We start from the raw sequence: 14,725 nt of genomic DNA on the forward strand, positions 1-14,725 counted from the left end.
TGAATGTCATACCGTCATACAGTGTACAGCGCCAGATTCGCTCCTGCTGATGAAAATTGGAACTAATTTTTTTCAGCGCATATCGGTTTCGCATTAACGCACTGGCCTAGCTACCAAGTTTCGTTGCTATACGATAATTACAGCCTACATTGGACATCTGTGAGTAGGTGCACTTTAATTATAACCATTTGGTACATAAAGTGATTGTTTTAAGCATTTCAGTTTCTTAATTAGTTTTAGGTTTCTTAGTATACAAAGCAGCAACTTTGCTACGACAGGAAGATACAAATTATCTTCGTTTTAAGTACATGTACAATTTAATATTGTGAAGAAAGACCTGTCTCAGTCACTGAGTGAATGTCAAATGTAAATGGCAGAAATAAAACTAAAATGTGTAAGTAGGCTATATGAAAATCACTGACTGTGCTGTGTGAAGGCTGTGGTTGGTTTGCATTGTTGGGGTATGCTATTGTAGTGTTGGGCAGTTGGCTGTTAACAGCGCGTAGCGTTGCGCAGTTGGAGGTGAGCCGCCAGCAGTGGTGGATGTGGGGAGAGAAATGGCGGAGTTTTGAGAGCGGATGATCAGGACGTGTGTCCCTCAGAGACAGTAAATTTGTAAGACTGGATGTCATGAAATGCTATATATATTATGACTTTTGAACACTATTAAGGTAAATACATTATTTGTTCTCCATCAAAATCTTTCGTTTGCTAACTATACCTATCAGTAGTTAGTGCCTTAAGTAGTTTCAATCTTTTATTTAGCTGGCAGTTGTGGCGCTCGCTGTATTGCAGTAGTTCGACTAACGATGATTTTTGTGAGGTAAGTGATTTGTGAAAGGTATAGATTAATGTTAATCAGGGCCATTCTTTTGTAGGGATTATTGAAAGTCAGACTGCGTTGCGTTAAAAATATTGTGTGTCTGTTTAGTGTTGATCAGAATAAGTAAAGAGCGAAATGTCTGAGTACGTTCAGTTGTGCTCAGCTGTTTGAAAATCAAATAACGTGAGGGGTTTACCAGCACAGTAATTCAATAATTTTTCTAAGGGGACGTTTCAAATGGCACGCCGTTTTGCCCACACGCGCATCATGTGTCTTTACCATCGCGCCACGTCACCCGGTGGTAAGCATACATACTCAAACGGCAACTCGGCACGCCTAGCTGGTAGACACCAGTCGTAGCCCGACAGTCACGGATATCTGTCCTTTCGGCAGTTACAGGATTTTAATGTCCGTATCCATCGACGGCTATGTGCCATGACGCATTTGCTCTTGCTGACAAGATGGGAGGATAGATCGTGCTACCTGGAACGCTACGGACATCCTGAGGATTTAAGCGGCCACTGACTCGGAAAGCAGTATGCTTCTTCTCGATCTTGGGAACGTTGCTTTCATTTTTTTAAATGGTGCATTTGCTGTACAGCTGTATAATCTCCCTCAATTCTATCTATTACAGCAATTATAAAGTAACAAAACATACAGGAGAAGGAGAACTACATGGAATTTACGGCTGACGCAACAGAATTTGTGTTTTGTATGATACTGTTCATTTTATACATTTTATGTATTTTTGGTGCCTATTTTTCACTCTGCTATATGTGTAGAAGGGGGAGAAACTTTGTTTTTTTTCTAAAGTCACCAATGTTTTGTGTTGATTAACGTATCTACAACTGAAAGTCAGTACATCCAATGAGACAAATGTATCTACATCATTCGCACTCAGTAACTGTAGGAGTATCAGTACACACAGGATTTGCTGCACCGTGATACATCGATAAATATTCTCTATGATCAGTTTTGATTTAATTGTGAACCAACGAGGGTCCAGTGGTCCGGATCTGCTATTCCAAGTTCTGTTGGGAGATCAGTAAGATTTAAATCACGAGTGTTCTGAAAGCAGCAGCAACTGAGTATACAGTGTGATACAGAGCTCCCGACATTGTTCGCTGTATCCTTTCGTCTCTACACGCGGAACAGATGAGTCGGATAAGGACCGTGTCTGGTGTTGTCGATCCTTGTCGGTATTGCCCCATACCCACTGTCGTTTCCACCTCTAATAAACAAGATTTTTGAGTCCTTTCGGTGATAACTTTTTGTTCTGCATCCAGAGCTCCTCTACTCAATCAATACAATGTAGCTGCGTAGCTCACCGCATTGTCTGTGAGATATACGGGGCGGTCTAAAACTCGCTACTCATTGTAACCCATTGAAAACGTTAACGTAATTTTGTTTTATTGTGATAATTATAAATACAAATACCAGAACGCATTGCTATACTTTTTTCAGATAATTGTTGATACAAATCCCAGAGTACACTGATATTAAACATCTCTGACGAAATACATTGTTGATTGCAATCTGTTGCGAAGAAGTCTTGGATTCTATTAGGTTACGCTGGATTGCGACGTTTGGCCGACCTTGCATACACAATGTGGTAATGGTACAACTGGTGTAACACTGAGGGTGCCAGTGAGACGTACTGGTATACCTCTGCTCATTTTATACGATTCTCCTTAATCGTGAAACTCATAGGCGATGAACATACAGCCAAAGTGCGAAGCTTTCAGTAGCAGAAAGTGGAAATTGTGGGATTTCCTGTTCTTCCACTCAGGACTGCAGTCCCTGGAACCTGGCGGTCAACAAGTCACCATGGTGCAAATACCTTTCGAAAAACATTATAATTTGCGGAATATAACACCGATACAGCAAGTTGGGGTGGTTAAAAACACGCAAATGCCTCAGTGTATCATAACGTGGTAGCGATGGAGAGGTAGTCTCACGTTCACATGCATAATATCGCAGTGTGTTGGAAATTTTTGAAAAATATGATCAGTAATATTCTAATCAGTCACCGATGGCTATAATTTGCATAAAATATCGATTTAGTTAAATGATGAAACGTATTATTAAACAGGGTGGGAGAAAACCTTAACGCGACGCAAAAAGTAAATAGAAACACAAAAGTACATTAATAGTCCTTTACGGTATTGATAAGGAACAAGCTACAGCCAGTGCAAGTAACATAGAAACAAAATCAATAAGAAGAACTAAGTGAAAATGACTGTGACAGATTTTAAAAATTTAATGCGGTTGAAAGAAAAACAACCGTACACGCATTAAACTCTAACACATTTTGGAGTAGGAACGAAGAGAGAACAAGAGAAGAGCAGAAGAGAAGATATCGAACATTAGATGAATCACCTAGGTTATTTGTATGACCACAATGAAAGATTGTAAGGAGGACAACAGCTTTACAGAAATGAAATAAAATTAGAACAGGGGGTGATGTGAAGGAGCTAATTAAGACTAATACAAGGTTCTTGTTTTTTGAGCCAAGTAATTTCGTCGAAATGGTGCGACGTTTCTATGAATGTAACTATCAACATCTTCTGGCGAAATAACGCAATTCTCTGCTGAAAATCGAAGACCTTTATATTATTTCAGCCTCCCGATGAGACGATGAGATCATATCAAGCAAATTAATAATATGTTGCAGTTTAAATTTAACTATACGATGAAAAGTCCTACCTGAAGGATAAAAACTGCTGTGATAGTCAGGATGTAGTGATAGTCATTCCGTGAAACAAAGCTCTGTTACCTAAAGACAGCTTTAACACCCAAAGCATATAAGTTCCAGGGACAATTTTCTTACTCCCAATTAGGTGCCCACCAGCAATCCACAGATACCAGCATTAATCTCGAGTCGAGATCCGAGGTGTCTGTTTACGGCACTGATCCATCATCATCAGCATATGCTATGATTTCACCACTTCTTTGTTCAGAGGACCAAGTCATCGGCAGATGAAACTACTACCAGATTCAGCACACTTTCGAAATACTGATTGTAAGTCTGCGACACACATTTAACTTGACTTATCATCGTTTCAGTAATGTGCATTTCCAAACGTCTGATAACAAAGAAAACAGGAGAAACTGTATAGCATAACGGAAGCAGTACGCAATCACATACACTGACGGAAAAAAGAGTCGCAACACCATGAAAGAGTTATGCGACATAAACGAAAGTTGGTAGCCGTGTTTCTACATCTGAAAGATTAGGCTACTGAAATTTCGAGTGGGCCATTATGAGGATGCAGATCAAGTTTGCTTTAAATACAAGCTACAACTGTCGTGAGCACTGGTAACCTCTGAGATTGGACGTGGTGAGTTGGTGTTAGTAAGAAATTTCTTTAAGGCAACAAATATGCCATTATCAACACCTAACTAAGATCGAACGAGGTCGTGTAAAAAAGCAGGATGTTCCTTCTGCGATACTGCAGGAAGACTTGGCAAGAATGTATATGACTGCTGGCAGTGATGGTTACGAAAATGTACGGTTGCAAGAAGACCGAGCTCCGAACGGACAGGTTTCATTATCGACAGGAACGACCAGCGAGTTCGGCGTATGGTGCTGGCGTATCGTACTGCACCTGCAGCAGCAATATGAGCAGCAGATGTCACCACAGTGACACAACGAACTGTTGCAGGTCACTCTGTTAAGGATAGTTCCGAGCCAGATGCCCTGCAGCGTGCAGTCCACTGACTCTAAGCCACCTCCATTTGCGATTTCATTGGTGTCAAGCGATACCTCATTGGAGAGCAGGGTAGAAGTCTGTTGTGTCTTCTCCTGAAAACTCAATGCCGCTGATGGCCCTGTGTTGTTTAGGAGGAGGGGAGCTGAGGGGCCGCCACCAACCTGACTGTGTGCTAGAGGGATTGGACCTACATCTGGAGTTATAATCTGGGATGCGATTTCGTATGACAGCAAGAGCGCTCTCGTAGTTATCCCACGCACCCTAACTGCAACTGTGTACGTCAGTCGGATGATTTGACTTGTTACGCTGCCATACATGAATAGCACTCCAACAGGATAACGCTCGCCCACATACCACTGTTGTAATCCAGCATGCTCTACAGAGTTTCGACACGTTTCTTTGCCCTATACGATCACCAGATCTGTCTCTACTCTATCACGTATGGGACATCATCGCAGGCCGCTGTGGCCTAGCGGTTCTAGAGCGCTTCAGTCCGGAACCGCGGTGCTGCTGCGGTCGCAGATTCGAATCTTACCTCGGGCATGGATGTGAGTGATGTCCTTAGGTTGGTTAGGTTTAAGTAGCTCTAAGTCTAGGGGACTGATGACCTCAGATGCATAGTTCCATAGTGCGTAGAGCCATTTGAACCATTTGGGACATCATAGGACGACAACTTCGACGTCAACACCATTATCCAACCTTTATTAACTGACCAAGTGCTCCAGACACGGAACTACATCCCACGAACTGACATGCAACACGTGTACAACACAAAGCATGCACGATTGCATGCTTGTATTCAACATTATGGTGTTTGAACACATCATTAATGTACCAGCGTTTCACATTTGCGATGGTTTATCTCGTGCCTACATTAACATGTGACCTCCCAGTGTACTTCGGGAGCACTACACTGTGCATGGGGCTGCGAGAATTTATTGCAAGTTTAGTATGGAGAGTTCAGTCTTTCACACTGGAGAACAAGGACACGAATTACGAAATGGTCTATCATACAGTACATTATATTATCCTCTACGTTTGCTGAGAAAAATCAAGCAATTTTTTATGACAGCGGAATAACGTAAAATTTTTTCTTGTTGGGGTTACGTGACTATCGTCCAGATTAATTTAAGGTTTACCGAGAAATTGTTTTAGCAAAGGAGGCAAATGGAAGTTCAAGCACTATAGTAGCTCGTCTCTTTATTGACGGATCCTGCGGCACTCAAATGTGACTTGTCAGACAACTGTGTGGGACGTCATTTTCTCAATGGATCGGTGATCTGAAGCATATCTAATGCCTGTTTAGCAATCTGTGTGATTTGCTTTTTTGGCACTTAGTGGAAAACTTGAGTATGCGACTTTCCCAGACTTGACATGCGTTGTTTGATAAAAGTTTATTTCTTCGAGAAATAGGCTGTCCGGTTTGTTTTACCTTTCGTATTACAATGTCTGTAAGTCAACAAAAAGGAAATTATAATTCTAGATAATCAGAGACTGCTAATTTATGATTATTAGCTTCCCATTTCACTTCTGCGTCATATAATATGTTCTTTATTAACCCTGTTTAGGTAGCTCGTCTTTAAAGAAGACATAGTGAATCTGCACTCGTTTTTTCTTATCTGTGTTCCTGAAAATCATAAACGTCTTTCTCAGACTGGATGGGAGCTCACACATTTAGCTTCACAGCATTTCTGAAGACGATAACCGCAGATCGTGACCAACGCAAATGGAATATGTTGACCCGCGCGTCTTACATGCTGCACGGAAGTGAATTCCAAGATCGCCACTTACGGACAGGGAGTCACGACGAAGAATTTCTTTCCGCATCGTTTGTTACGGTAAAGTATTTTAACCACAAGTCGGAGTTTCTTTGATACCAGCATAGAAAAGCATTTCGTATTTTTGCATCGTATAATGTAATGGTGCTGGCGAGCTGATAATAACATGTGTAAGTAGGCTGTTTAGTTTTTTATATTGGTAACGCCACGTAGCGCTCTGTATGAAAATCACTAGATGTGCTGTGTGCAGTCTGTGGCTGGTTGGAATTGTTGTAATATTTGCTATTGTAGTGTTGGGCAGTTGGCTGTTAACAGCGCGTAGCGTTGCGCAGTTGGAGGTGAGCCGCCAGCAGTGGTGGATGTGGGGAGAGAAATGGCAGAGTTTTGAGAGCGGATGATCTGGACGTATGTCCATGAGAGACAGTACATTTGTAAGACTGGATGTCATGAACTGCTATTTATATTGTTTGTTCTCTGTCAAAATCTTTCATTTGCTAACTATGCCTATCAGTATTTAGTGCCTTCAGTAGTTTCAATCTTTTATTTAGCTGGCAGTAGTGGCGCTCGCTGTATTGCAGTAGTTCGAGTAACGATGATTTTTGTGAGGTAAGTGATTTGTGAAAGGAATAGGTTAATGTTAGTCAGAGCCATTCTTTTGTAGGGATTATTGAAAGATTGCGTTGCGCTAAAAAATATTGTGTATCAGTTTAAGCACAGTCATTTATAATTTTTCTAAGGGGACGTTTCACATGTTGCTATAAATACTGCATAATGAAACAGAAAATTTCGCTTATAGTTGTCATGTGGAATAGCGAAACAGGATTGTTGCTCCTGATAATGCAACATACAGAAATAAAGGAACTAATGGAACAAATTTTGTGCAACGTACTATGCTCACTAGCATCTTAAAATAATTACGGACCGACAACAATTGTAGCTGGTGCAGTTTGAGTTCATAATCATCTACAAGACATTACACAAAAGAAAATCTGCCCCTCCCCTCTCCCGCAGGGTAAAAATGCCCTTCGCTAAGACTGGCATTCCCTAGACAAACAAGTTCCACTGTCGTTAATATCGACAGAATCTGAAAGTTCAAGAAAGGGGATCTTCTAGCGAATTAAGAGTGAAATGGAGCTAAAGCTTATTCTGCAGAAATATAAAGCAAGACCACTACCACTTACAAACAAGTAAATGGATGAAAAGAATTATATTTAGCATCGACAACTATGTTATTAGAAACGAGTATCTACACCAATGCTCTAAAATTAAGCACAACTGGCGAGAGAACAAATAGAAACACAGAATTGAGCAATGATGTAAATTACCGTCGAGATTGTCTCGCAGGTTCGAGATTGTCTCTCAGATCGAAATTTTTGTGGTATCTGTATAGGAAAAGCGCACTCCCTGCTCCGGATTCGCTTGTAATTCATATCTAAATGCAGTGAGTTACGCTCTTATTATCTCACTAGTATTTGCACTCTCACTGTGAAAGGATAGTGATGCCGACTATAACGTAAGGTCATAAAGCCGGCGCTGTTTCGCAGTAAAATTCTGCTACAAAATCATAGACCGTCGTCTCAGCAGCAATGAATGTGCCGCAGTATGTCATTTCACCATTCGGCGAACGTTGCGAGACGTCGGAACTGGTAGTTGCACGGCAGTAGAAGATAAACCAAGAGCAGCTACTCTTCAACAGATTGAAATCTGGTCGTAATGGCACAAATACACTCCTGGAAATGGAAAAAAAGAACACATTGACACCGGTGTGTCAGACCCACCATACTTGCTCCGGACACTGCGAGAGGGCTGTACAAGCAATGATCGCACGCACGGCACAGCGGACACACCAGGAACCGCGGTGTTGGCCGTCGAATGGCGCTAGCTGCGCGGCATTTGTGCACCGCCGCCGTCAGTGTCAGCCAGTTTGCCGTGGCATACGGAGCTCCATCGCAGTCTTTAACACTGGTAGCATGCCGCGACAGCGTGGACGTGAACCGTATGTGCAGTTGACGGACTTTGAGCGAGGGCGTATAGTGGGCATGCGGGAGGCCGGGTGGACGTACCGCCGAATTGCTCAACACGTGGGGCGTGAGGTCTCCACAGTACATCGATGTTGTCGCCAGTGGTCGGTGGAAGGTGCACGTGCCCGTCGACCTGGGACCGGACCGCAGCGACGCACGGATGCACGCCAAGACCGTAGGATCCTACGCAGTGCCGTAGGGGACCGCACCGCCACTTCCCAGCAAATTAGGGACACTGTTGCTCCTGGGGTATCGGCGAAGACCATTCGCAACCGTCTCCATGAAGCTGGGCTACGGTCCCGCACACCGTTAGGCCGTCTTCCGCTCACGCCCCAACATCGTGCAGCCCGCCTCCAGTGGTGTTGCGACAGGCGTGAATGGAGGGACGAATGGAGACGTGTCGTCTTCAGCGATGAGAGTCGCTTCTGCCTTGGTGCCAATGATGGTCGTATGCGTGTTTGGCGCCGTGCAGGTGAGCGCCACAATCAGGACTGCATACGACCAAGGCACACAGGGCCAACACCCGGCATCATGGTGTGGGGAGCGATCTCCTACACTGGCCGTACACCACTGGTGATCGTCGAGGGGACACTGAATAGTGCACGGTACATCCAAACCGTCATCGAACCCATCGTTCTACCATTCCTAGACCGAAAAGGGAACTTGCTGTTCCAACAGGACAATGCACGTCCGCATGTATCCCGTGCCACCCAACGTGCTCTAGAAGGTGTAAGTCAACTACCCTGGCCAGCAAGATCTCCGGATCTGTCCCCCATTGAGCATGTTTGGGACTGGATGAAGCTTCGTCTCACGCGGTCTGCACGTCCAGCACGAACGCTGGTCCAACTGAGGCGCCAGGTGGAAATGGCATGGCAAGCCGTTCCACAGGACTACATCCAGCATCTCTACGATCGTCTCCATGGGAGAATAGCAGCCTGCATTGCTGCGAAAGGTGGATATACACTGTACTAGTGCCGACATTGTGCATGCTCTGTTGCCTGTGTCTATGTGCCTGTGGTTCTGTCAGTGCGATCATGTGATGTATCTGACCCCAGGAATGTGTCAATAAAGTTTCCCCTTCCTGGGACAATGAATTCACGGTGTTCTTATTTCAATTTCCAGGAGTGTATGTGTAACGATTTGTACAAGGTAGTTTACTGAACAAGTCACAATTGGATCAGAAGTTTCAGCTCCCCAACAAATGAAGAAGTTGGTATGTACTACACGCAGCCAGCACTCTGTGCTCCCCTCGAGACTGAACCAGGAATTAGTCAAGGAATGTGCTCTTCGCAGACGAATCTCTGGAAATTGTAGAAGAAGGAAATGTAGTAGCTAGTAAATCACAGCAATATATTAAAACCTGTTCAATGACGACTTCTAGTACAATAGTTCTTCCTCGTTTTGCCAATGGCTTTGTCAAGAGGAGATAGAGGAGCAGATAGAGAAGCAAATAGTGGTTCTTGCCCTTCGAGTGGTAAACTGGCCCTGAAGGTGGAAGTCTCAGCGGTTATCAACTGCAGGAGGATCCAGAAGGCAAGGAAACACTACCTTCAAGACAGAAGTTTAACAGCAGGAAATGTGGCATATAACTGATAATGTGTCATGGTGATCCTTCTGACGAAAGGGGAATGTCGAGGAAAAGAGAAGACTAACAAAATGGTAAAATTATGGAAGTCCTAGCGTGGAATACCAGAAGTCTGAATGTGTTACAGAAACTACAGAATCCGGAAACGGAAGCGTAAAAGGTCGAATTTGAAGTGAAATGGAAAGCAAGTAAAGATTTATGATCACGCGAGCGTAAGACATTACCAACAGCAGTAGAAATGATACGGTTCGTTATGAGTAGGAAGCTGTAGCAGAGAGTGTGTACGCTGGCGGGACGCAGACAATATACAAGCGAAATGAGCCAGTAATACAGTATATGAAAGAAGTTGAAAACCTCTCAATCGTGAGGGATGCGACCGTAGACCAGGGGCAAAATAGAAGGCAAAATTATAGGAAAATATGAGCTCAGAAATAGGAATAAAAAGGCATAAAACTTATTGAATTCTGCGACTAATTATTGTTGTTATTCCCATCATACGCATCAGTTACAACTAAGAGCTCAGTACACGCGTGGAACTCTTTATAACATTAAATGGCCCAGACTACACATGAATTTCGGAAGACTGAGTCCAGTGGGGCATATCGTCCCATGCTTCATACAGACGCTCAATGCTTCCAAGGAAACGTCTATTATGGCAATCATTTAGAACGTGGTTGATTCTATAAATATCACCGTAGTCACACGTACAAGCATAGGTGGAAGCATAAGCGGACAAAGACTATTAGCTATGATATAGCCATAAATGGTAAGCTAACATACACCCACAAGCGACAACATCGGCAAGCCCCCTACATATCAGCAACGTTTACTGGATATGACAGCTGCTATTGAAGCCGACCAACAGGCCACAGCAGGGAAACCGACAAGCTCGCACACTGACGCACAACGAGACCGTCAACATTACCCTACACTATGAATCCCATATATGACCTATCGGACACAAAACGATGAACCTAACTGTTACAGGTATGCTGACACTGGTCGGGAAATCTAAACCGGCACCCAGCAGCAGCCGCCGAGTAACACCCCCGCACAACGACAAAGGTATCGACCTGCATGATACCCATTACTAATAAAGCCTACACTTGTATGACATGTCGCAGCAGCATGAAAACCACTACTGCTCTTACAACCCGACACAACTATCGCAAAGATTTTTTTTCCCTTGGCTCTTGCCTTGGCACTTCTTTCCCCTCTGATCTTCAAACCGCTACCCTTCGTTCAACTTTCGACCCGATCTATCTGCGTATTAATGGTTAACCTTAACCAGACGTACGCAGACATCGCAGTACCCACATCCTGCGAGACCTCGCTTTAGTGAAAACTAACCCTTATGCAAGAATGAAAAAACTACTGTCAGTGCAAAAGTCCCATTTGTGCATGTTGTATTTGCACATACCAATCTCTAATCAGGTATCTGCTAAGTTGTACCCAAGCCTCCGTAGGAAGATGAAAGCCTGGAACTTTAACATTTTTTTTGTGTTGTCATTAACTTCCTGGTTCCGGGTTTCCGTGGCTTGCTACTCACGTTTTCGTTCGGCGTCCCGGTTGAAATCAGCGGAGAGCATTATGACTCCTTCAAGTGGTTTTGAGGCGTTTCTCGGGCAGTGAGAGTAAATCTACGTGAAGAGATGTTGAATCATTTCTAGAAACTTACTAGAAAAGTTCATATAAAACCAACCGTCTTTCGACGAAGACGAGCTGGACAGAGTTTCGATAATATCGATAGCCAACATGAAGGTTAAATGTTATTGTGCCACTAATGGTTCTCATTGGTACTAATACAATTATTTATGTTCACTAGGTTCGTATAGGTCAAACTATATATCAACGTAGCTGCCTTGAGTTTCTTGCTCATCTCCACGAGAAAATAAGAAAGAACGACACGAATTGTGGGAGAACAAATCATGGGTTATGCATCAAGACAAGGAACCGATTCATACAGCACTGTCTGTTAAAGAGGTTTCTAGCGAAGTACAGCATCCCAGTGTCAGACCACCCAATTAGACTGACCTAACACCAAGTGACCTTTATCTATGCCTCAATGTCAAATACGCATTAAAAGAAACACTTCAGTCCGTTGAAGCAGAGAAAGATAAAGTGGCACGTGCCATCAAGGAGCTCATAGAGAAAGACTTTCAGTACTGCTTTCATCAACACAAAATTCGCATGGAGCGTTATAGGGATACAGGGAGGGAGTATACTGAGAGTGGCAGTAACTAAATATGAATGCTTTTGTAATAAAATGTTTTACAGCAAGAGCCCCTTATTTTATAGCCACACGTCGTGTGGTCGTAGCAGGACGGTAAAAGAGACCCAAAAGCAATAAAGCAAAGACAAGAGTTCTTCCGCCTATCACAATGAACATGATACAACAGTTCCAAAAAAACACCTTACGCTTGGCACAATAATAATAATAATAATAATATCAGAAGGGTTCACGATGTAAGAAGCAGATGCGAAAATGACAATAACACACCATTTTATTGAATTTACGATAAATAGTTTAATGAATTTTACTCAAATCTTAGAATGAAGTTTTATGGCATACAGTCTGCATAAAATTTTGCTTCTTTTCTAAATTAAAAAGGGCAACACTTTCACTGAAGTAAGATTTTCAATTTCTTTAGTCTTTTATTAGGATTCAAAAGGACATTTGAGTATATTATCATGAATTTCGAGTCCTTTGTGAATTAATTTAATGTTGTATCAACATTCGTTGGGTGTAGCTATATTGTAAAAGGTTCCTATAAATTCTGAAAGAGTTCTTCCATAGTTTCATAACCAGAAAACCGGAATTAAACGCTTCTTCGTTTTTGTGGACCTTCGGTAGGCATACTCATTTCTGAATCTAAGATGACTGCTACCCTTGTATACTTTTAAAGTGCTCCGTCAGACTTCAGTTAGGAATTTAACTAGCTCACTGAAAACGTATGCGATAGAATGGAAACACAGCGACATTTTACTTGTAACATAAACATTTGAGGGAATATCATCATATTTAGGAGGAAGGAAATGGACATAAAAATCGCTGTGCGGTATACCACGTGGCCTTCGTACGTTCGAGGGCTAGGTAACAAACGACACATACGTTCTCTACTTGGTTAATCAGATGCGAAATGTTACGTTAAAAAATAATTAGAAACATTTGTTAACAACATGTGTGCTATTGCATTATTGATGGCTCTGTTGCAAACAGTACCGAACAATTTTTACATATTTCTCTACAGAACCAGATCCGAATCATGGTGAAAATGTGGTGTAGATAGGCATCACTTTTTGTAATGTATTGAGGGAGTTTTATTTATTCCTTGTTGGCCGGGGGAATATCATTAACACTTATAGAGTTACAGCGTGGTACTGCGACTGATCAGATATCCAGTTAATCGAGTAGCCGGGAGTACGATCACGCTGAGCCGCTCTCGCCGATTAATTTTTCATACTGGGAGATATCACCCACCTGAACTGACCTATTACGTGAAGTCTGTATAGTGCATTGGGAGTACGAACTCCATATAGGTCTTTACCAGTAAACCGACATAGGTTCCATCCATATCACAGCTCTCTCCATCAAGAGAGCCAGTTATGATAATAGTGTTAACATCCGTACATGGGCACTAAGACAGGAAGCTCCAGATGTCTCACGTAACTTGTTTAGTGATGAAGCCACATGTACGTTCCAATCACGATCAGGTAAACCGCCGAAAGATGCGCTGTTGGTCTGTTGACAATGGCCATTTACTTTGTCAGGTGGAACGTTAGCGCCCATGGAGTGTAAACATGTGGTGCGGGATAGTGAACTATGAGCTCATAGGCACGTTTTCCATAGCCAGAACACCGGATGCGCACAAGTATCGCAGCCTCCTAACAGATGATCTTCGACGGATGCTAGAAGACACTCCTCAGCAGACAAGCTGGAACCTATGTACCAGCTTGATAGCTGTCCAATCCATAGCGAAGTACTACAGCATGTCTTCAAGAATTGTTTCCAAATCGTTGGATTAGACGCAGAGGACATGTACCTTGGCTATCCCATTTCCAAGATTTGATGCCTGTCGTTTTCTTTCTGGGATGAAAGCTGAAAGGTGCTGTCTAAAAGGACATGCCAACTACACCCAATGAAACACTGATCAGTCAGAACATTATGACTATCGACTTACTATCGATATAATCCTGTCCGGGCGATAGCAGCGCCACCTCGCGAGGAATGACTGCTAATCTGACACGCACTGTGCATGTAATATGAGTGAGCCTGCTTCTGTGTGTAGAATGGGGAAGGCGCGCGATCTATCTGAATTTGACCGATGGTGGATTGTGATGGCTCGGAGACTCGGCACGAGCATTTCGGAAACTGCACGAATTGTTGGGTGTTGGAGGAGTGCTGTAGTGAGTGTCTTCAACAAATGGCGAAACACATGTGAAACCAAGTCCAGACGTTGTGGGACTGGCCGGCCACCTCTGTGGCGGAAGAAACATCGGACTTCAATGCTGGGCAGAGTACAAGTATATCGGAAAACGCAGTGCACCGAACACTCCCAATGATGGGCCTCCACAGCAGACGACCCATGCATGTGCCAATGTTAACGCCAAGACATCAGCAACTACGACTGAAATGGGCACGTGACCAACGCCACTGGGCGTTGGCGCAGTGGCGGAGCGTTGTGTGGTCTGATGAATCCCGATACTTCCTCTATCATGCTGATGGGAGGGCGCGAATCCGTTGTCTTCTAGGGGAACGGCTCCTTGACATCTGTACTGAGGGAAGGGGAAATGTTGGCGGCGGC

Source organism: Schistocerca americana, chromosome 3 (assembly GCF_021461395.2).
Source record: "Schistocerca americana isolate TAMUIC-IGC-003095 chromosome 3, iqSchAmer2.1, whole genome shotgun sequence".
NCBI classification, from domain to species: domain Eukaryota; kingdom Metazoa; phylum Arthropoda; class Insecta; order Orthoptera; family Acrididae; genus Schistocerca; species Schistocerca americana.